The 11,866-nt window shown below is 48.8% G+C and overlaps 1 pseudogene; it reads left to right on the top strand.

Moving 5' to 3' along the window:
• The first annotated feature begins 762 nt into the window (after window positions 1-762).
• Window positions 763-9,008, top strand: LOC103640710 (putative disease resistance RPP13-like protein 1; annotated as a pseudogene).
• Window positions 9,009-11,866: the final 2,858 nt, after the last annotated feature.

Genomic DNA, 11,866 nt, shown 5'->3' with positions numbered 1-11,866 from the left:
TTTATTTTGAGACCCGAAAGATGGTCAAACGCACAAAATAGTAAGCCAAAACTGCATTCAAAGGAAACGTGGAGGCTTGTTTCCACACAGCCACTATTACACGGAACACAACTGTAATCATCCAGTGCCTTGTTTTTCCTCATCAGAAGGTTCCTGGTATTGAGTGTATCTCTATCATTCTAGAAAAGTGGAACCAAATAGGACCGAAAGCGCTGAGGAACTGCTATGCCTTAAGGACTGGATGCAAATTGGAAATGAAAGAGATAGTTTTTTTTAGGATTTTGGTCTGTACTGGAAGCTCTCAATTTTTATGGCCAGATTAATTGTTGGTCCAACTCATGGGAGATCACGTCTTCTACTTTCATATCAAGCTCAGCTCCTCTTGCAACGTACAACCATGTCTAAAAAAATTAGGGGAGGACTCCAAGGAAAGCTCCAAAAGCTTTCTTTGTCTGTGTTTATTCACTCGAATTGCATAATTCAGAGCAGTCCCAATCGATACACTAGCTCCCAACAATAATTGGCCTTGCTCAACCATGAACAATAATACTGGTACTCATAACAATTCAGAGCAGTCCTAATCCATAGACTAGTCTACTCCGCTTGTTCACCTCTTGTTCACATCTCTCTTTCCATGCTGCTTCCTTTCCCAGCGAGCAGTAGACCCTCAGCAGTCTACGGTACCTTTGGTCTCCTCTACATAAAAAACAAATCATCTATCACCACTTCACCAGCAATCAGCAACACCATCCGGTATTCCTCCGTTCCCTGCCCGACGGAGCTGCTTTCCCTCCTTGCTGTGCTGTGCTGTGCTTGTTCCAGATTCTACTCCATACGCCCTTGATTTATTTTACTTCGTGTAAGATCTCCAATCTCCATTTTTTTCGCTTGCTGTGTTAGCTGCTATTTCCCCTTTGTGTTGCTGGATTTGGCGAGAAAGAAAAATAATTGGTTTGTGCTTCATTTTTTCATTCAGATTCATTAATTTTATGTGTCTACAGAGAAAAAAGAAAAAAAAAGCTTCTTACTGAATTTCATGGCCGACTTGGCGCTCGCCGGCTTAAGGTGGGCAGCATCGCCGATTGTCAACGAGCTTCTTACTAAAGCTTCAGCTTACCTCAGTGTGGACATGGTGCGTGAGATCCAACGACTAGAAGCCACTGTCCTGCCACAGTTCGAGCTGGTGATTCAAGCGGCCCAGAAGAGCCCCCACAGGGGCATACTGGAGGCATGGCTCCGGCGTCTCAAAGAAGCCTACTATGATGCCGAGGACTTGTTGGACGAGCATGAGTACAATATCCTTGAAGGCAAGGCCAAGAGCGGAAAAAGTCTCCTGCTGGGAGAGCATGGAAGCTCCTCCACTGCAACTACTGTCACGAAACCTTTTCATGCTGCCATGAGCAGGGCGCGGAACTTGCTCCCTCAAAACAGAAGGCTAATTAGCAAGATGAACGAGCTCAAAGCAATCCTGACAGAAGCCCAACAACTTCGAGATCTTCTTGGTTTGCCACATGGCAATACCGTCGGGTGGCCAGCTGCAGCACCTACCAGTGTTCCCACAACCACATCACTTCCCACTTCCAGGGGCGAATGCAAGGGGTGGGCAAGGTGGGCCATGGCCCCACCTCAATTTTTTTAACCCCTTATATCTAGGTTTAGGTACACAGCAAAATAAACAAACTTTTGTATAGTTAGCGTGGACAAATCTAATAAAAACTAGATTTTGATCTATTTTTCTCTCGACGTTTCACTGCTCAGTCCACTCTTCACCTGAGCCATTTGATTCTCTTCCTAGCGCAAGCCCACTCGTGGCTCACTCACTTATTCGGTCATCGACTGACCAGTAAGTCGGTGACCTAACCCGCCCGCTGCAGCGCATCTTGCCTTCTCATCACCCATCAGCTCGTCAACTCGTTGGGATCCTGCACACAACATTGATATTTTGCCTCCTAGTCTGCATCAGCAGATGGGCAAGGGATCGTGGCGTCACCTGTCTCTCGCTAACTCATTAGGGTCTCTGCGCGCCGTCGCAACACGACAATGGTTGTCGCTTGCCGTCACCGTCATCTATCGCTACCTCGCCTCCTGCACTCGCTCCTCCCACATGTCGTCGTCTCACCAACGCCATCTCACGACAAATTTGATGACTCTCCAGAACGACGCGCCGATGCGGCTGCTCTGCCCTAGTGCCTCGTCCTCAGTCAGTCCACCTATTTTCTCTCTTTAGCTCTACTTTAGGTAGCCAAAAAGGTTTTTTGGTATTCATATCATTTATGAAAACACCAGATATTATTATTTAACATTCATGTTATTATCATTAATCTATAGTTATGGTCTAGTTTGATGATTTGTCTCATGCACTATCGGCCCCACCTAGAATTTTGTTCTGCGTCCGCCACTGCCCACTTCCAAGGTTTTTGGTCGCGACAGGGATCGTGATCGTATAGTAGATTTTCTTCTCGGCAAGACAACAACTGCTGAGGCAAGCTCCGCTAAGTACTCGGGTTTGGCCATTGTTGGATTGGGAGTGTTAGACTATGTGTGTGTGAGTGTGTGTGGGTCGGCACCACTGTTGGGCTGCCGGCCCATTAGGGTTAGGGTTTCCTGTGTCTCTATATATTGTAACCCCATCTATTATCAATACACGACTTTACCCTTCTACATGGTATCAGATTAGGGTTTCTTTCCTTACTCCCACCCAGCAGCCGCCGTCGGCTCTCCTCCCACGCACAGCCGCCACCCAGCCCTGGACCAGCCGCCGCCCCCCGGGAGGCTCATCCTTCCCTCCCGGGGGCGGCCTCCCTCCTCCCAGCCGCTGCAGCAGAGCCCCTCGCGCCGCCGGGCCTCGGCCAAGTCTTCTTCCACCTCTAACCTTCAAGCGGCGGCCGCTCGTCGCTCCCTGTCCGCAGCCGCCGAGCCGCCGGCGCCGCCGCGTCCCCAAGCGGGCTCGGGCGCTGCTCCTCTGGTCGGGGGCGGCCCTGGCGCGGGGCGCGTCCAGGCGGCTGTGCTCGGGCAGCACCGGCGTGGAGGCACGGGCGCAGGCAGCCCCGACGCGGGCGCGCTGTGCCGGCTAGGCGCGGCTGCGGCCACGGCCCGCCGGCGAGCTCCTGCCCCCATGGACGCCGGCCACCTCTCCTACGCGACCGCCGCCGCCGCACCAAGGGGATCCGGAGCCGCCGCCGCCGGGGAGCGCTCCTTCTTCCACCGTCGGTCGCCGGAGCCGCCCACACCCTCCTTGGCTCGGCGCCCCCTGCTACGCGGCCCCTGCCGCGACCCTCCCTGGCGCGGCGCCCCCAAGCCGCCGCCGTTGGTCTGCTGCCCTCTCCTTTCCCTCATGCCGGCCAGGCCCTCCCCTTTCGGCCAGCCCCTCCCCTTCCCTGGCTGCACGCATGCCGCCTCACTGGCCGTGGGCGCGGCCCTCCCCTTCCCCGGCCTCCCAAGCCGCCGCCATCGGCTCCGCGCGCCCCTGTGTCTGCGTCGCTAGATTCGCGAGCCTGCCGGCGCGCGCCGGCATTCTCTCCCTAGTGTCGATCACCTCGACCAGCAGCACCAAGTAGCACCACCCTTCGAACTTCTCCCGTCGCCGGTGCTGCCAACACCCCTTGCCAGGTCCGGCGCAGGCCCCTGCCCGGCTGGACCCGCCCCGCCGCCCACCCCTTCATCACCTTCGTTGGATCCGTCGCTGCCGCGGCCTTCCCGGCCGGATCCACGTTGCTGCGACCTTTCCGGCTCGATCCGCCGTCCCTTTGGCTGGATCGCATCTTCCCGTTCGGATCCGTCGCTGCCGTGGCCTTCCCGGCCGGATCCGACATTCCCCTTCTTTTCTGCCGCGGGCACGGACACCATGACCGGCGCAGACGCGTGCGCTGCCGTCGGCCTCCCTGGCGGGGCTCCTTGACGCCTGGACGATCGAAGAAGCAAGAAGGTCGACCTGCTGGTGCTCTTTTGTTGTGTCGCCCTGTCGATCGTTGACGCTCGAACGTCGACCCCTCCCGAAGATCAGGCTTTTGCTGCGCGTCTTCCGACCGCGACCACCTCGACTTCGGCTACCTCGGCATCTAGGGGCTATTGTCTTCTTGGAGCACACACCGGTCTCTACTCCAGCCGCAACATTCGCACCATCATGACGTTGCGACTGCGGGGGGGATTTCAACCCGTCGGCTCCTACCTTCGGCCTCTACTCCAGTCTCATCGTGTGTGGTGCCCCCGTTGCGACTGCGGGGGGATGTTAGACTATGTGTGTGTGAGTGTGTGTGGGTCGACACCACTGTTGGGCTGCCGACCCATTAGGGTTAGGGTTTCCTGTGTCTCTATATATTGTAACCCCATCTATTATCAATACACGACTTTACCCTTCTACAGGGAGGAATGGGGAAGTCCACCTTAGCACAGTATGTCTATAATGACAAAAGGATAGAAGAATGCTTTGATATCAGGATGTGGGTGTGCATCTCACGCAAACTTGATGTGCATCGTCACACAAGGGAGATTATGGAGTCTGCAAAAAAGGGAGAGTGCCCACGTGTTGATAATCTCGATACTCTCCAGTGCAAATTACGTGATATACTACAAGAGTCACAGAAATTCCTGCTTGTCTTGGATGATGTTTGGTTTGAAACATCTCATAATGAGACCGAGTGGGAGTTATTCCTTGCTCCATTAGTCTCTAAACAGTCAGGGAGCAAAGTTTTGGTGACTTCTCGAAGTAAAACACTTCCTGCCGCTATTTGTTGTGAACAAGAACATGTCATTCATTTGCAAAACATGGATGATACTGAGTTTTTGGCTCTTTTTAAACACCATGCTTTCTCTGGAGCAGAAATCAAAGACCAACTATTACGCACGAAGCTGGAAGACACTGCAGAGGAGATTGCTAAAAGGCTTGGACAATGTCCTTTGGCAGCAAAAGTTCTGGGTTCTCGATTGTGCAGGAAAAAGGATATTGCTGAATGGAAAGCTGCTCTAAGGCTTGGAGATTTAAGTGATCCCTTCACATCTCTGTTATGGAGCTACGAAAAGTTAGATCCATGTCTGCAAAGGTGCTTCTTGTATTGCAGCTTGTTTCCAAAAGGTCACGGATATAGACCTGAAGAGTTGGTTCACCTTTGGGTGGCAGAAGGATTTGTTGGTTCATGCAATTTGAGTAGGAGAACGTTAGAAGAGGTTGGGATGGATTACTTCAATGATATGGTCTCTGTATCTTTCTTCCAATTGGTTTCTCAAATGTATTGTGATTCGTACTATGTCATTCATGATATCCTTCATGATTTTGCAGAGTCACTCTCTAGGGAAGACTGCTTTAGATTAGAAGATGATAATGTGACAGAAATACCATGCACTGTTCGACATCCAGAACACATGTCTGTTGGTCAAGCTCATTCACAGATTGCACTCTTCAGCCTTGTCGTCTTGGGCAGCCTGGGTGCGCTCGAATGTTAAACTAGCAACAATGGAGGGCGAGATCAGGGGGTGCCATTGGGATACTCTGAGAGCGTTGCTGCCCATCTATCAAGCGATCAGTTCGTCTCAGGTTGGGGATGGCTGCAGCACTGATTTTTGGCATGACGCTTGGTCTGGGCCTGACGACCTGTCTACAGCCTTCCCAGCCCTGTACTCACACTGCATCAGGCAAAAAGTCTGCGTGAGGGAGGTGGTGCTGCAGGGTTTGCACCTAGTCCCGCGCCTCACGCCACAAGCCCGGGAGGAACTAGAAGATGTGCTAACAATAGTAAACAACACAAGCCTCGCCGATCGACCAGATACCAGACATTGCTTCCTTGCGGATCACACTGGTAATTTTCAGACCTCTACTCTCTACAACCTGCTTAAAGGGTCCTTGGGGCATGGTGATGTTAGCACCACTTTCATCTGGGGTAACAAAGCCCCCCCGCGGGCACAATTTTTCTGTTGGCTGCTTATGCAAGGAAAAATTCAGTGCAAATGGAACCTGAAGAAAAAAGGGATTGTTGATGATGACTGTTGTGAAATATGTAACCAAGACAGTGAAACTCCTTCGCACATCATCTTCCACTGCCCGTTTGCACGCCAATTTTGGAGCTCCATCGGATTCTCTGTCGCTGATGATCTGGGCACCCAGGACCTGCCAAACATCAGTCGCCCTGATCGCCTTCCGGGTGCAGAATTCAACTCCTTTGTCCTCCTCTGCTGCTGGCAATTGTGGAAACGCAGAAATGGTGTCGTCTTCCGTCAGGATCATGCCACTCTTGCGGCCACTTTGCATTCATGCGCTTCTGAAGCAAAAGCTTGGGCGTACAGGCACAACAGGAAAGAGGCACAAGTATTAGGTGCTTGGTTGTTGGTGTTTTCTAATCCTATTATGTAATCTCATCATTGCTTCGCCCCCCTGTAACTATGCTAGCTACAATGCTGCTAGCTTGCTGTAAACTCTAGCCGCTTTGGGCAAAAAGACCGGAATGAAAATCATGTGGGGATCCTCTCCCCCCGGTGACAGTCTAAAAAAAAAGTATGCAAAAGCATAAGCAAATTATCTGCAAGCTATATCATTTACGCACTATTATATGCATCGATCCGCTAATGGATGGTCCAAGTGATATTTTTGATGGCATGCTAAGGAACCAAAGAAAACTGCGTGTATTGTCTCTGTCATTTTACAACAGCAGCAAGTTGCCAGAATCTATTGGTGAGCTGAAGCACCTCCGGTATTTGAACCTCATCAGGACGTTAGTTTCTGAATTGCCTACATCATTATGTACTCTCTACCACTTACAATTACTTTGGTTAAACCACATGGTGGATAATTTGCCTGACAAACTATGCAATTTAAGAAAGCTACGACATCTAGGAGCGTACTCATGTTACGCTTATGATTTCTTGAAAGAAATGCCTATTTACCAAATTCTGAATATAGGTAAGTTAACGTCGCTACAACACATTTATGTCTTTTCTGTACAGAAGAAGCAAGGTTATGAGCTGCGACAGTTGAAGGACTTGAATGAGCTTGGTGGCAGTTTAAGAGTGGAAAATCTTGAGAATGTCATTGGAAAGGATGAAGCCGTAGAGTCGAAGCTATATCTGAAAAGTCGCCTTAAAGAGTTGGCACTTGAGTGGAGTTCCGAGAATGGAATGGATGCAATGGATATTCTAGAAGGTCTGAGACCGCCACCCCAACTGAGTAAGCTCACAATCAAAGGTTACAGATCTGATACATATCCTGGGTGGTTACTAGAGCGATCCTATTTTGAGAATTTGGAAAGTTTTGAGCTTAGTAATTGCAGTTTGCTAGAAGGCCTACCACCAGATACAGAGCTCCTTCGGAATTGCTCTAGGTTGCGTATAAACTTTGTTCCAAATTTGAAGGAACTATCTAATCTTCCAGCAGGCCTTACAGATTTATCAATTGATTGGTGCCCACTGCTTATGTTTATCACCAACAATGAGCTAGGACAGCATGACGTGAGGGAAAATATAATAATGAAGGCAGACGACCTGGCATCTAAACTTGCATTGATGTGGGAGGTGGATTCAGGAGAAGAAGTTAGGAGTGTACTGTCGAAAGACTATTCATCTCTGAAACAGTTGATGACATTGATGATGGATGATGATGTATCAAAGCATCTTCAAATTATTGAAAGTGGTCTGGAGGAAAGAGAAGATAAAGTATGGATGAAAGAAAACATCATCAAGGCATGGCTCTTTTTCCATGAGCAGAGGATAAGATTCATTTATGGAAGGACCATGGAGATGCCATTGGTTCTACCGTCAGGACTCTGTGAACTTTCTCTTTCTTCATGCAGTATTACAGATGAAGCTTTAGCTATTTGCCTTGGTGGCCTCACTTCACTGAGAAATTTACGATTGAAATATTATATGGCATTAACTACACTTCCATCAGAAAAGGTGTTTGAGCATTTGACAAAGCTTGTCTGGTTGGTTGTAAGAGGTTGTTTGTGTCTCAAATCACTGGGGGGCTTACGTGCTGCTCCATCTCTTTCCAGTTTTGACTGTTGGGATTGTCCTTCTTTAGAGCTAGCACGTGGAGCAGAACTAATGCCGTTGAACCTTGCTGGAGAAGAGCACGTGTTGTCCGTGGCTGCATTCTTGCAGTTGATTCATTCATTAATGGCTTGCCACACCTGAAACGTCTTTCCATTGATGTCTGCAGAAGCTCCCCATCCTTATCGATTGGCCACCTGACCTCCCTTCAATCATTAGATCTAAAAGGTCTCCCTGATCTTTACTTTGTTGAAGGCTTGTCTTCCCTGCACCTTAAGCACCTACGTTTAGTAGATGTTGCAAACCTCACTGCCAAGTGCATCTCACAGTTTCGTGTCCAGGAATCGCTCACGGTTAGTAGCTCTGTATTGCTCAACCACATGCTAATGGCTGAAGGGTTTACAGTCCCACTGAATCTTGTTCTTTCATATTGCAAAGAGCCGTCGATTTCATTTGAAGAGTCTGCAAATCTCTCATCTGTGAAGCGCCTGGAATTTTGGTGTTGCAAAACAGAGTCCCTACCAAGAAATCTAAAATCCCTCTCAAGTCTGGAGAGTCTTTCTATAGGGTGTTGCCCCAACATAGTATCTTTACCAGATCTGCCGTCCTCCCTCCAGCGCATAAGTATATCCGATTGCCCCGTCTTGAAGAAGAACTGCCAAGAACCTGATGGGGAAAGCTGGCCAAAGATTTCGCACCTTCGCTGGAAGCACATCTACTAATACCAAACTTGCTTCTTTAGACTTGCCACTTGAAATAAATGAGAAGGTACAGGTTCTACTTATTCATTTTCCAGCACAATTGATGAGTTTCTCAATATTTAAAACATTTTATGTTCTAAACAGGCACCTCGATGTCACCCCAACACGACGCTCTCTCCTCTTGAAGCTCCAGAGTTCAGGATCAAGTCAGAAGCGAATGGGTCAGCTAATGTTGTTGTCCCCGCGGTTCCCTGTTTTTTTCCGCTTGCATTTGCTCCGCTATTTCACTTGTTATATCATTCCTTGATTGTGAACAATTGCCAATGTGTATTTCCCTGACAGAATGAAGTAACTAACTGTGGCTATGGCTTTTACTTTTCATGTGGCAATTAGTCCTACGTGAGGCTAATTAGAGTATGGAATGTCTCATACCTTTACTATCTTTCTTAGAAGAAAGTAAGAATATTGGGCAAGACATGTTTCTAAATTAAATTTGTGCTCCCATCCTGTTCTTGTCGCTGGCAGGTACACCTTTCTTAAGTGCTCTGACATGCGCTCTGCAATTTTATGTGCTTATGTAGCTTCAAGCTCCAGGAAATTCTTTTTTCCTCAACAACAAGTATGCCGAGAGCCCGAGAGGACTGGTGTCTAGCTGTCTGCTGTACTTTGTAGACAGGATGGGCATCTAGGTCCGAGCTCTCGATTCTTGGAATTTCTGCAATCTAATTTCTTTTCTGAACTTCGTTATCTGACTGCAATTTAGGTCTGAGAAAATTTGCTGCTCTCCTTGGTTATTTTGCTGTAGCGTGGAGTTGGCATTTGGTCAGCTCTCTTGCTGTTCATCCAGGGTGCTGTAGTAGTATGGCAACAGGCCAATCTATATGTAGTGGCATGCATCAGCCAGCCATACAGGAGTTAGGGATGAAAACGGTCGGGAACGGTCGGAAAAATACCTCTACCGTTTTCATTTTCATATTTAACTTGCGGGACGAAAACGGGATATATCGGTAACGAAAACGAACGGGATAAATACGGGAATCGAAAAACGATAGGGTCCGGTCGGGTAAACGCCGAAATCGGACGGGAACCGGTATTTTGGTTCGGTAAAATCACACCATGAAACTATATATTTAAAACTTAACAAAAAAATTCTAGTACACGCATAGACTATTATAACCAATACTTATTTGCTCACATCTCTCAACAAACATAAGACACATTGTTCATGGAGAGGAGCCACTTGCTATATCTTTATTATTCTTAAAAATTTCTAATGCGTCTTCATCCTATTAATGCACAAAATAAGTCAGCTGAAAAATTCTAGTGTTGCATTTCATTATTCTCAACATCCTATTAGTGCGTCTTCATCCTGTTAGAAAATTCTAGTGCTGCATCTTCATTGTTCTCAACATCCTATTAGTGTGTCTTTATCCCTGGAGGCCTGGACGGCGGAGGCTGGCAGCCCCTGGAGGTCTGGACGGCGGAGGCCTGGCCACCAGGACGGCGGAGGTTGGGTGCCGTGTTGCCTGCTGGTGCAGCGAGGAGCCGTGGACAGCAGAGCAGACCCTGCACGGCGGAGGGCAGAGGGAGAGGTCAGAGGGAGAGGGACGACGGAGGGCCGGACCGCCGGAGGCTGGGACCTGGGACTGGGAGAGGAATGTGCTGCCGACCTGCCGTGCTGGGCGACGGGCGTTTGGACTTTGGAGAGAGGGCGGCGGCGTGTGGAGCACTAGGTTAGCTGGTTAGGTTTGAGCTTAGATGGGCTGGGCCTAGTGTTCCCGAATTATAAAATATGGTAACAAAACGGGATCATCCCGATTAAAAACAGCTCTACTGTTTCCGTTTCCGTTTACCGTTTTGTATATCCCGTTTTCGTTTTTTACATCGGGTTCGAAATCGATCGGAACAAAACTAACAAAATCGGTTATACGATAACGGTCGGTTCAGGATTTTCCCATCCTACTTTCATCCCTAACAGGAGTAGTTCGGGCTAAGATCACTGATCACCCATGTACTAGTGTACCTTATAGTTGGTACTAGTATTGTATAAATACTCTAGGCAATGCAATAGAGAAGGCAGTTCATTTTCCTGCACTTGTGCTTGTGTAGTGCTGTGTTCCCAACTCTTCTTCTACCTCTAGCCATGGATTGAGTGTGGGTGAGAGCGTAAGGAGCTTGGGCTTTACAGAACCATCACAACGATGCACCTCGATGTCACCCCAACGCGACGCTCTCTCTTCTTGAAGCTCCAGAGTTCAGGACCAAGTCAGAAGCGAATGCGTCAGCTAATGCTGTTGTCCCCGCGGTTCCCTGTTTTTTTCCGCTTGCATTTGCTCCGCTATTTCACTTGTTATATTATTCCTTGATTGTGAACAATTGCCAATGTGTATTTCTCCGACAGAATGAAGTAACCAACTGTGGCTATGGCTTTTACTTTACATGTGGCAATTAGTCCTACGTGAGGCTAATTAGAGTATGGAATGTCTCATACCTTTACTGTCTTTCTTTGAAGAAAGTAAGAATATTGGCCGAGACATGTTTCTAAATGAAATATGTGCTTCCGTCCTGTGCTTGTTGCTGGCAGGTATACCTTTCTTAAGTGCTCTGCTGTGTGGTCTGCATTTTTATGTACCTCTGTAGCTTCAAGCTCCAGGAAATTCTTTTTCCCTCAACCACAACTCCACAGGAAATTCCTAATCCTCCCATGTCTTTTGGTGTGCAAACTATACTCCACTTAGTTAATCTATACTTCTTTTTATGCCCCTCTCCTTCCCAAAAGAAACGAGATCTTATTTGATCTAATTTCTCTAGAACCTTCCTTGGAATTTCGAAGAAGGACAACATAAATGTCGGGGACCATAATTAGGGGTACCCTCAAGGCTCCTAAATCTCAGCTGGTAACCCCCATCAGCACAAAGCTGCAAAGGCCTGATGGGTGCGACTAAGTCAAGGATCGGTCCATTCGAGGGACGCGATCACGCCTCGCCCGAGCCTAGCCTCGGGCAAGGGCAGCCGACCCCGGAGGATCTACGTCTCGCCCGAGGCCCCCCTCCAGCAACGGACACACCCTCGGCTCGCCCAAGGCCCAGTCTTCACCAAGAAGCAACCTTGGCCAAATCGCCACGCCAACCGACCAAATCGCAGGGGCATTTAATGCAAAGGTGGCCTGACACCTTTATCCTGACGCACGC

Source organism: Zea mays, chromosome 10 (assembly GCF_902167145.1).
Source record: "Zea mays cultivar B73 chromosome 10, Zm-B73-REFERENCE-NAM-5.0, whole genome shotgun sequence".
Taxonomy (NCBI): domain Eukaryota; kingdom Viridiplantae; phylum Streptophyta; class Magnoliopsida; order Poales; family Poaceae; genus Zea; species Zea mays.
This window is presented reverse-complemented; position numbering and strand designations above follow the sequence as displayed.